The sequence below is a fragment of the Engraulis encrasicolus genome, chromosome 3 (genome assembly GCF_034702125.1).
Source record: "Engraulis encrasicolus isolate BLACKSEA-1 chromosome 3, IST_EnEncr_1.0, whole genome shotgun sequence".
Taxonomy (NCBI): Eukaryota; Metazoa; Chordata; class Actinopteri; order Clupeiformes; family Engraulidae; genus Engraulis; species Engraulis encrasicolus.
In genome coordinates, this window is record NC_085859.1 from 6156359 (window position 1) to 6168833 (window position 12475).

Sequence of the window (12475 nt, forward strand, 5' to 3'; positions counted from 1 at the left end):
CCAGGATATTCACACACCCGGACAAATAATAATAATTAAAAAACCCTTTTTTGGCGAGGTTGTTCACTTGGTATAGGCTACTTAGAAAAGTTTGAAACGATGTAAAACATCAGCAACACATTCCCGACTTTTTAAAGTAATGCGTGTCACCTCACCACATTTATGTGGCAATGTGGTCAGCTTGGAAAGAGCAGATATTAATGAAAAAATATATGAAATAGTATTTGAAATGGCAATAGGTCATTTTTGTTCTATTGGAGAAAAACGATTTCTTCATTACCATAGGCCTACCATACTCCATGTCTGTCTATGATTTAGGAGTGACCACACTATTGAAGCTTACCTCTTTATCCAGGAGAGGTTCCAGATTGGCCTGTCTTAATTCAAAGGCCATCAGAAAACAGAACATTTTTCCTACCATCATAACCAGTGTTTGTGCGTACATAGGCCTAATCAGGGCCGCTGACAGCTTTGGCTGTGCCCAGGACAAAGTCATCTGAAAGGGCCCCCCACTCAATACATAGACTACATACAATGTAATGAGGACCCATTCCTGGACCCCTCGTCTCACTGGGCCCAGGTCAACGGACCCCTTTGTCCCCCCTGTCAGCTTCCCTGCATGTAGGCCACATACATTGCTGAAAGAAGTGAACGAACGAGACAGGAATGAAATGTGAAAATTTATTTCCGTTTACTTGTACACTATGAAGTGTGAACGGTCACCTCTTCCTCTCCTCATATTCAGAGTGCATAAAACAGCACTCAACTGTGTGGTCTGTTGATAGCCTAGTACAGTAGATTAGACTCCATTTTTTGACAAAAAAATCTATGGAGGGTTAACACAAAGTTTGAAATTGTGTTTGACCAGTCTCCAATGTGCATTTAACTAATAACTAAAAATAAGGCATTGACATTAAATACAGACTGATACATACTATAAATACACTCACACCCAAACAGTGTGCAATTAACATACTGATGGACAATAAATACACACAAACACAGTGGACACACACACACACATGGCAGGAGGAGTTCATACAGGTGATGTGAAGATGCTGTATACAAGGTGCAATGAGTAAAATGTAAGTGGCATGGTGAAAGAAGTGTTCATGGAATATTCTCTCGTGTCCTTGGTTATTCATGTGGTTTTCTTCAGTGCGTTGAGGAGTCTGATGGCTTGTGGAAAGAAGCCGTTTCCCAGTGTGCTTTTGCAGCACCGCATGGTGGGCTAGCGCTTCCCTGATGGTAGTAGGGAGGGCGGTCTGTGTGCTGGATGAGTTGTGTCTTTATGATGTTCATTGCCCTCTTGGAACAGTGTGAAGTGTACAGATCCGGAATGGCTGGTAGGGGTGATCTTATGAGCTTTTCTGCTGTCCTCACCACTCTTGACGGCTGCCATGCCAGACAGAGAGGCTGCTGGCCAGGGTGCTCTCAATGACACCCCTGTAGAAGGTGGTGAGTGCCGATGTGGGGAGGTCGGCTCTTCTCTCATCCTTCGCAGGAAGTGGAGTAGTGTCTGTGCCTTTTTGAGATGGTGGAGCCATGTGGTGCAGTTGGCAGAGGAGGAGCGGCATAGTGGTTGGTGCTGGGTTGATCAGGTTCAGATCCGAAGTTGCTGGTGTCATCAGCCCTCCCTCTGAAAGCTGGCTCCGTGCCTGTCAAAAAAAAGGCATGTTAATGTTATGAATGACTATTAAGACAAAAACAACCACCCCTTATCTACCTACAGAAGGACATGACATGAGCACGTGCATATGCTTGTGCACATGCCCCCACACACACTGCTACTGTCTTAAAGTTTGGTGCGCGTGCATGCATGCACGCCTAATCTCTCCCCCTTTGCCTCAAGTCAAGTGTGCATTTTAGAGGTTGTCCTCACCTGCACATGTGTGAAGAGCAGGAAGATTGGAGGTTGAGGATGAAGAGGCAGGGCAGGAGGTTCTCCTTGTGAGCGGCCCTGGTCCTGATGCTGATTGCCCATCACCATGCTGTGGCTCATCAAACCCATTACCGGCATATCAATGCTGAACAGGAACGACTGCTTCCATCTGCACGCATGCACACAGAACTACACACACACACGAGAGGGATACATAGAATACACTACATAAAAAAAAAACACACCCATCATTTTAATGCAGAACACCAGGCTGAAGATACACAGCTTCTGGCCTGTGCAGGGATCACTACAGTGCCAGTGTTTTGTGTTATCCTCTATACATATTGCAATAAACGAACACAGCACAGAAAGGAATTACTGTTTGAAATATGTATAGTTCTAGTGCAGAACAAAACAGATTCAGTGTTTTCGAAGAGGGGATGTCTGCGCTTCAGCCTTGGTGGTGCTCACCGTCGAGGACAGCAGTATAAAGACAAGCTGGGCTACTTCACAGTGACTAGACCCAGAGATGACTGGAGCACTCAGCAACTTTTTTTAGAGGTTTTTTATTTTTCACAAAATGACTGACGTTTCGGCGCACCTGCGCCTTCCTCAGAGTGCGCCGGTGCGCCGAAACGTCAGTCATTTTGTGCACCAAAATAAAAAACCTCTAAAAAAGTTGCTGAGTGCTCCAGTCATCTCTGGGTCTAGTCACTGTGAAGTAGCCCAGCTTGTCTTTAGATTCAGTGTTTTACTCACCACTGTGTGCAAGTTTCTGTGTTCAGCTCAGGTGGAAGCCTCCATCACAACATGTTAGTACTGACATCAACCATCCTTCAGAAAACTGCCTCTCTGCCTGTCAGAAATAGCAAAATTATGTTACCACAACAAGGTAATATCTTAAAGATATCCTTAACCAAAGACAGACAGACACACACTGCCACTGTCTTGGTTCTAGGAGACACACACGCCCTTTAAGGGTCACATGTATAATGACCGGGTTCTCACTTACTCACTCACACACTCCTTTTCTCCTACGTTTGCCACAGACAATGCAGTGAGTTTTTAAAAATTGGCCTTACCTGCACATGTGTGAAGGGCAGGAAGAGGTTGAGGATGGAGCTGCCAGTCAGGAGGTCCAGAGCTGTCCTGGTCCATCACCATCATGTGGATCATCAACCCCAACTTCTTATATCTGCGTGCACACATTCTCTCTCTCACACACACACACACACACACACACACACACACACACACACACACACACACACACACACACACACACAATTGGAGAGATACAGGTTATATGGCACATCAGGAGGCAGGGGTATAATTGCGCTTAGATGTTTAGAAATAAGTAGGTGCATGGACCCAAAAAGTAGAGTTCAATGTGGGAGCACACTTAAGACACTAAGGTCAAGTCACTACTCTCTGATGGCAGTAACCTGAAACGTCTGCTCTACTCTGCTCTGAGAATTGTTTAAAAAAAAAAATCTGATTGTGCTTGACCTTAGTGTCTTATTTAGTGTGTGAACCTGCTCCCACATTGAACTATATGGCACATTTAAAATCAGACCCAATGACAAGTCAAGTCAATGTAACGGACATGAACCGACCATTACATTTAAATAACAAATTTAACAGTCTTTGGATGATTGAAGAGGCAGGAGAGATGAGGGGTCTCGATCCAGTAGCATTTATTTACTTCCCAATCTGAAACAACAGACAGGGCGGACACAATGAGGCACACTGCAAGGGGGCGAAGCAAACGGCATTCCTGCGACACAATAGGCTCGTTAGCACCTGTTAACTTCATAACGATCGCGGACATTAATAGCGCTAATTTACATACTTTGAGCGAAAATTGCAACGAAAATATCAACACAAACGTAACAGAATATGCTCCCATCAAAGATCAATAAAATAACAGAGAAATTAAAGTACAGAAACATCATTAAATAGTTTGTGACACGGAGGAAAAAATAACACAGCTTACCCCTTGCCAGAAGTGAGGAAGATTTCCGGGGTGCCACACCAATTAACGCCCCATCAGAAACAATGGGTAACGATAAACCCATCCCAAGTACATTATACATTATAGCCCATATATTTTGAGAAGTTCACTAAGAGAACATATAAAGGTTTATTTTTAGCACTACTACATCAAGTCATTATGACAAATATACACACAACATCTGAAACTTAGGAAGGGCGGCCTGTTAGCTTGCCTTGAAGCTAAATAACATTAGCCAAAACCGCTAGTTGGTGGGCCGAGGTAAATGTTCGCCCTCCGACTGAAAGTCAACTCGTAAAGTAACCGTTATGTATATTCATGCATTTATATTGAAATCTTACCGACAGTTGAGTGATCGCTGCAGCGAAATCCATTCAGTCGTTTTAAAAAGTCCTGTGCGGCGCTTGTGTTGTCATTCGGCAGCATGTCACTGACTTGAGAAACGTGAACAGCCAAAGGGGCGTTACTGTGAGGGCGGTCTAGTAAGGAGGAATGGGCGTAGCGGTATTAGCTGGACAGGACGCAGCTGGACCATATTGTGATAGGCAGCTCCAGAGAGATTTTAGAATGAGAGGGGACATATGGCGGCCATCTTGGTGACGCCTCCGGGGTGCTATTTCGCGATTAAGTAGACCAGATCTGAGAGTCAATGGGAAAAATGAATGGGGAAACTGAGTATAGGACGGAGGGGAACCCAGGGGTTGTGAAAACCATATGGTTGAAACGACCGTGAAAAACTGATCGATCTAGACTACTTGGTTGTGTCATATGAGTCAAAATAAAGCTTTTTGAGCCACTTTTCTCACGGCTTTTTTGACAGAGCGCAGGCGCAGTAGTTCCATAACGGCACGAGAGCAACGGCTTTTCACAACTGAGCATGTGCATAATTTCGCGTGCGCCGATGCAGCCAAATGATTGGATCACTGGCAACGCAGCTCAGCAGGCACATTGGCTCTTGTTACCAGAAAGGCGGGAGATGTGCGGGTAGACGCCATATTTGCGTTACGAATCTTCACCGTTAATTTCAATGTACCTGTCCTATCTCCCCTTACTAGAATATTTCTGGCAGCTCCCTGTAATAAGTTTTTGGAACTTGGGATGTCTGGGAGACGCTATCTTAACGCTGTCTTAACGCATCACATGGAAGGGATGTCGAGTGGGTCTTTTAGCGTTGCCCTCCGCGGGAACAAGTTTCAAATCTCCGCACTTTATTAAACCCCTTAGCGATCGCCCACACATTGATTCTTATCAAAACTACAGTAGCCGTGCGCAAGTGGAGAGGAGAGTGCACACTCAAGGAGGTTTAAAACGACAGCATCAGAGGAAGATTGGCGCGACGGTAGTTCTACCACTATTATCATGACTGCACAAACACACACGTCTTCGTTGGACAAAATGGTTGTTGAACATGTTTCAAAATTAATACCTCAGCACAACACAGCCTCAACGTCAACTGAACAGAACTCTGCTGATTGAGCCGCGCCCGCGCCAGGCACTGCCTGAAGAGACAAACAGGGCAGCAGCGCTTATAGGCCTTATCTTCTATAGAGTTCAAGAAACACTTACTAACAAATACGAATTCATTTCAAACAATAATATTTTTAATGTCCATTCGTCCATGGCTTGTAAATTTCAGCGCAGCTTTCGGCTCTTAGCCTTGATTTGGTGCGTTAATGTTTCGCCAAGTCGTCTTGCCGTCTTTCGCAGGGACAGCTTTGTCACAAATGGAGCATCTGGCTCTATTTGCGTCCAGTCACACGAGCAAAGTTTAACCACACGTTAGATCTCAGCAAGTCTATCAGGGCTGCAACTAGCTACAACTGCAACTACAACTAACTGCAACTAGCTACAACTAAGTTAGCCTACAACATATCCTCACCAACTGAGTAAACAAACGCTAGTACTTTTTGAATGAATCAAATGTCTCGTGCTCGTCCCGCCCACCCAGGTCCTTCGAAGCCAATCACAAATGACAATTTCACCTGACTACATGGCTATTGGTTCACAGATTTACTATTGACACAGGGACTGTTGAAACGCACAAAAGGTATCGAAATAAGGCACCGTTTTTTTTGTTTTGTTTTGATATTCGATACTATGTGGCTTTTCGGTCGGTGCCAGGACCGGACCGAAATTCGGTACGCAGCCCTAGTTGGGGGGGGGGTGTAAAGGGAGGGAGGAGAGTTGCTGTTTGTTTGAGTGTGTGTGTGTGTGTGTGTGTGTGTGTGTGTGTGTGTGTGTGTGAGAGAGAGAGAGAGAGAGAGAGAGAGAGAGAGAGAGAGAGAGAGAGAGAGAGAGAGAGAGAGAGAAAGAGAGAGAGAGAGAGAGAGAGAGAGAGAGAGAGAGAGAGAGAGAGAATGTGTGTGGGGGGTGGGGGTGGGGGTGAATGACCAACAGGATTAGCCCTGTAGGGGCCTCACAACAGCTTCACTGCTCCAGTGTGTGTGTGTGTGTGTGTGTGTGTGTGTGTGTGTGTGTGTGTGTGTGTGTGGTGTGTGTGTGTGTTTGTGTGTGCAGCTCTCGTGCCATTCGTGAAATCCTTACAAAAAAACAGAACAAATCAACTAAAAGCTTTGTGCTGCTGTCACGATATATAGCCTCGTTTGTCGTGGTTGGGTGACTAAAGGGGGAATTGACAATTGGGGTAGTTTGGTTCTGGGGGGAAGAATAATGGGGACGGACGTCAACAATCAAGCGTGAGTGAAGGGTAACTGGAAACGGGATATCAAACATTTCAAACAAGTGATTTAGGGTTAGGTTTAGGATTAATGTTAGGGTTAGGGTTAAGGATAGGTTTAGGGTTAGGGACAATGTTGGAGGAAGGGAGAGATGGCATGAAGCTGACACAACGACAGCGCTCCCCTCCCGGAATGCACGCTGCTCGGGTGCTCTCTCTCTCTCTCTCTCTCTTTCTCTCTCTCTCTTTCTCTCTCTCTCTCTCTCTCTCTCTCTCTCTCTCTCTCTCTCTCTCTCTCTCTCTCTCTCTCTCTCTCTCGCCCTCTCTCACCTAGAACTACTCTCGACGACAGCGCGCGTTGCCCAACCACGAAAAACAAGGCTATATCGTGACGGAACCACAAGCTTACAGTTGATTTTTTTTTCGCGAGACTGGGCTCGTGTGTGACCAACAGGAGCAGGGGCCTCACAACAGCTTCACTGATCCCCCTACATAAAACCCAGGGTAGAGTGTGTGTGCGAATTTTTTGTGGACTCTGTGCAGGAGGATCATTGTGTCTCCCCAGATGCTGTAGAAGGCCAGAGTCCCTGCCCTGTGACCAACATACACTCCTATTCTGGAGCTGGTCACTAGAGGGAGTTTAATCTCTTCAGCGTTGCCGTTGTAATGGAAGGCGGCTCTGGATTTGCTGAGTTCCAGACTCCAGGACTGATCATTAGCTCCAAACCAACACTCATAACCCCCTCCTTTCCTGCTGATGCTTTTATATGACACTGCTATACCAACATGTTGACTCCTCTCAACCTCCCAGTAGCAGCGTGCAGACACACCCTCTCTACACAGTATCCCAGGCCAATAATCAAATCTGTCTGGATGATCAGGATATGACTGGGTCCCATATCTCCACTCCACCCTCCTGTTCCCCTCAGACATATGGAGGCATGTGTTTGCTGTGTTTGGATCCAGAGTGAAGTGACAGCAATCTGATGGAGGAGAAGGCAGGACACAAACAGGGTTTACAGTTGTGTGTGTGTGTGTGCGTGTGTATGTTTGCTACATGTGTGTCTGAACAGGGGAAAGTGTTTTGGAGTAAGTGAAATGGGAGGAATGTGTGTGTGTGTGTGTGCGTGTGTGTGTGTGTGTGTGTGTGTGTGTGTGTGTGTGTGTGTGTGTGTGTACGCGTGTGCATGTGTGTGTCCAACTCACACTGTAAGAAGTCCTCTCTGGTCACTGGTTCAGCAGTACGAGCCTTGCCATCTGACACTGAGACAGAAAACATTACATTAAGTAAGTGCATGAACACCACAATATGCTCCACATTCAATTAGGGCAGTGCAATATTGATCGCAATATGGATTTTGGTTTCAAACGATATCACATTTCATAAAATCGAGGAATGAAACGATGAAACGATGAGGAATGAAACGATTTTTAGTGAGTTGTCTATGCTGTCAAAAGGGACACTATTCACAATATTTTCTAGGGATGCACCGATACCACTTTTTTGAAAACCGATTCAAGTACGGGTACATTAATGTGTGTACTTGCCGATACAGAGTAGTGATCCGATGCCTTTTACCACCAAAATACAATGAAAATAAATGCATGGCCTTGTTTTTTTCCACCTGTGATATTTTTATTGTCCATTTCCATGTAGATTTAAATGTTAGTAATTGTATGAGGTGGCACTTTTTTCCCATGCTGCTTTCAAGTCCACAGAACGTGACAAGATTTTGCATTGTTTTGTGTAATAGCAGTATCGTTCCTGGTATCGGCAAGTGCTTGACGAGTACGAGTATGAGTATGAGTACGAGTATAATGAGCAGTATCGGGTGCCGAGCCAGTATCGGTATCGGTGCATCCCTAGTATTTTCCCCTCCACGCGAGCCTCTACGAGGGCAGTAGACTTGCAGCTAGCCTCCACTCAGGCAGGGCACCAGCGAGGGCAGTAGACTTGCAGCTAGCCTCCACTCAGGCAGGGCACCAGCGAGGGCAGTAGACTTGCAGCTAGCCTCCAGTCAGGCAGGGCACCAGCGAGCGAAGTAGACTTGCAGCTAGCCTACACTCAGGCAGGGCACCGGTGTTTCCCTGTGACTCTCCACTTTACACTGCTGACGGAGGGAAGATTGTGAATTGTTTGGCACAAGAGAGCAGGGATCTGAAGCTACCAACCAGACTGCTTCAACTTGCTCCTACTAAACTCTACTTTGACCAGTGGTGTAGTCTACATAGAACGCAGGTATACGCAGTATACCCACTTCAAAATGTCAGGGATTTCAGTATACCCACTTAAAATTATATTTAAAAAAATAATATTAAGGAATAAGAAGAATGTCCGCACACTGCTCCCGTGTTGCTTTTTAAATTTTTCTCAAGTGAGCGCTTTCGAGCTTTCGCTCTTCATCAGACTACTCAAGTGAGCGCTTTCGAGCTTTCGCTCTTCATCAGACTTCAGAAAGCTCGAAAGCGCTCACTTGAGAAAAATAAAAAAAGCAACACGGGAGCAGTGTGCGGACATTCTTCTTATTTCTACAATACTTTGGCCTTTTGTCATGCACCTGCTTCTTGGATGTGCGCACCACTAACCTACTGAAAAAATTATATTAAAAAATACACATTGGTGGCATATCATAATGGGCATGTACACAATGTTTAGGTTAATAGGCCCCCCTGTTACTTATCCATGCCGTGTGGTATAGGCCTATATATATAGGCCACAAGACATGGATGGGGGTTTCAGGGATACAGGGATACATCAATATGAAAAAAAAAGAAAATAATAATAATAACACAACAACAACAACAACAACAACAACAACAACAATAATAATAATCATAATAATAATAAAAATAATAATAATAATAATAATAATAATAATAATAATAATAATAATAATGATAATAATAATAATCTTTAAAAAAAAAAAAAAAAAAGCAAGAAATGTTGGTGGCACGTGAGTGCGCATGCACGCCGGGGTCTGTCCCACGTTGTCCCTCAGAAGCATAGCCCTTGTCCCCCCTTGGACTTATTAGCAGGTGGTCACCCTATCCATGAGGGCAATGTCAGACTGGTTGTGACTGTTAGTTACTCTGTCATATAAATAGTTATGATGAGCTGTGACACAAGTAGCCTTATTTGTATCTCACTGCATAACCATAAACCTGCTGCAGATTGTCTACTCCTCTGGTCAGTTCTCACCTTGAGAGTGTCCACAGCCTTCCTCAGCTCCTGCAGCGCCTTCTCCCTCAACTGGGTTCCTCATTTGATCCACGAGCTCTGCTAAAACGGTATTCTTCTTTAAAACGGGTCTCGGAGTGAAAGTCTCTCTGCACTGGGGACAGCTGTAAATGCCCTTCACATCTTCCTCATTCCAGAAGGCCTCAATACAACTCAGACAGTAATTGTGTCCACAGTTAAGACTCACTGGATGCTTCAGAAAGTCTAAACAAATAGAACACCTGGAAATATCCTCGTTACTTGCCATCTCTTCAGCCATTTTCTCAAGTAGGCCTAGGCTATTAGCAGCGTTTTTTCACACCACCCCAGTACAACAGCAGCTCCTCAGGGGAAATGCAATATTAGTTTCGTTTTCACCGGTTGCGCACTTTTCTAGGAGATTCTAGGAGAACTGGCGCTCAAAACATCCTGGATGGGGGATGGGGGGGGAGGGGGCAGGCTACTGGCGTACTTGAGTACTGCTGCCATCTAGTGTCCATGTTCAGTAAGACATAGCAACGTGCATTCAATTACAGAATTACACATACACAATTGCTCATTCCAGTGGATAATCTGTTGCATGATTTGCATCTATTAACAAACTACTTAGCTGTCAATGATTCTTGAGAATGTGGATAAAACAGTTTTTAATTTTGAAAGAAAAATGTATAGAGTTATATATTACGAAGGTCTTGGCTGTGCAGCAATATTTCGGATGAACCTCCCCATATTCAACTTTAAAAACAAAATGGGCCATTACACCGTCAGACACAATTAGAAGCGTAAAATAAATAAGTAAATAATAATAATAATAATAATAATAATAATAATCATAATAATAAGTTTATTAAAGTGAAGAGTTGGCCATAGTAGTCTGGTGTTCCTATTCTGCATTGGGGATGCTTACAGTACCTGAGGAAATGATAACAGCATATTATGTGGAGCCAGTGGGCATTAACCCTCTCCTTGCCATCACCTGTGAAGCAGCCTATCAGACTTAGGTACTCGGTTTAGCCAAAAGAAATGGTCTATCAGCTGGGAATTGTATTGACATTTTAGGATTTAATGGCACAAGTTTGGCTCAAGACAACTTTGCCATAACCGAATGTCACTTAAGGCCAACAGTGATAAAATGTTTATGACATGGACATAATGTTTATGACATGTGCATAGCCGTGCCATGACAATGTTATGACACTGTAATGTCATGCATATGACGCCGGCGTCAAGTAAAGTGTTACCCAAAACAGTCTAGTTGACAGATGCTGACAGCTACCAGGGGTTGGACAAAATAATGGAAACAGCTGTCATTTTAGTGTGGGCAGTTTCATGGCTCAAGTGGACCCAGTCTGTTGGCCAATCTTCATTAATTGCACTTTGCACCACCAGTAAGGTGAGGTGTGAATGTTCAATTAGCAGGGTAAGAGCAGAGTTTTGCTCAAAATTTTGCAATTCACACATTATGGGTGACATATCAGAGTTCAAAAAAGATAATTTCTTGGTGTGCGTGTAACGGAGATAGCAAGTCTTTGTGATTTTCATGGCCAAAGTAGACCAGCCTGTTGGCCAATCCTCATCAATTGCACATTGCACCAGTAAGAGCAGAGTGTGAATGTAAAATTAACAGTTTAAGAGCACAGTTTTGCAAAAAAATATATATATTGCAATGCACGCCACACAACATTATGGGTGACATATCAGAATATGTGACCTTGCCTCCTCCACTTGCCTCCTCCACTTGCCTCCTCCACTTGCTTCTCGTCATGATGAAATCACTGACAACAGCATTATATTTCAATATCTTGCAAAAGCTCAATTGTAAAGTCTTTTTCTCATTTGCAATTGGGATGGTGAATGAAAAACAGTCCCTCAAAAGTTGTTGTGGCGAGGCTGACAGCTGGGAAACTTTATCGTTTTCTCCACGGAGGAGCGGACAGGAGGCGGGACGAGGAGACAAGCACAAGTGGAGGAGGCAAGGTCACATATTGGGATGCACCCTTTGTGATGTATCAAGAGCAACGGTATCCAAGGTAATGTCAGCATACCACCATATCTGGGATGCCAGACGATGTCGTTGAGCCCTTAAAGGGACACTGTGGGAGATTTTTAGTTGTTTATTTCCAGAATTCATGCTGGCCATTCACTAATGTTACCTTTTGATGAATACTTACCACCAGTATCAAATTCTAAGTATTAATTTATGACTGGAAAAATTGCACTTTTCATACATGAATTCCTGCACAGTGTCCCTTTAAGAGGTGTTGTGTGCCTTCAACAAAACACCAATGAAGGAGGGTGCCCACCTGAAGACCCCAGTGAAGCGTTTAACTCTGAAGCCCTAACCGCTCACCAATGCTGGTTCCCAAAATTTGCCATGACAAGGCCCCTCATATACCGGCGGCAGATTCCAGCCAAGGCCCCCCTAACATGGGCTGTGCCACACTATTTGTTCCGTTTCACATCTCGATGAAGTTGTTGCATTCCCAAAGCCATTCAAATCCTACAGAAAGCATATAACATAAACATGATTTTTTTTTTTATTCCACTGGGATTGTTTAGCTTTATTTTGGTTTACTGAAGTTGTTCAATTTATGAAGTTATTCATTTTATTTTGCTATATTGTTCCTGCCAGTCTAACGTGGCCCCTCCGGTCCCCGGCCCCCACTTTGAGAAACACTGGGTTAA

The 12475-nt window shown here is 44.3% G+C and overlaps 1 long non-coding RNA gene across 3 annotated transcripts; it reads right to left on the bottom strand.

The window, feature by feature from the left end:
• Positions 1–667: 667 nt before the first annotated feature.
• Positions 668–5290, bottom strand: LOC134445591 (uncharacterized). 3 transcript variants are annotated; one of them, XR_010034303.1, is made up of 5 exons: positions 4238–5290; positions 2965–3595; positions 2642–2734; positions 1883–2051; positions 668–1658 (listed from the first exon to the last, which is right to left on the bottom strand). It is a non-coding gene; the product is annotated as an uncharacterized LOC134445591 (long non-coding RNA). The 3 variants fall into 3 exon arrangements; XR_010034302.1 differs by having other exon boundaries at positions 2642–2738; positions 3879–5289; XR_010034301.1 differs by having other exon boundaries at positions 2642–2738; positions 4238–5288.
• Positions 5291–12475: the final 7185 nt, after the last annotated feature.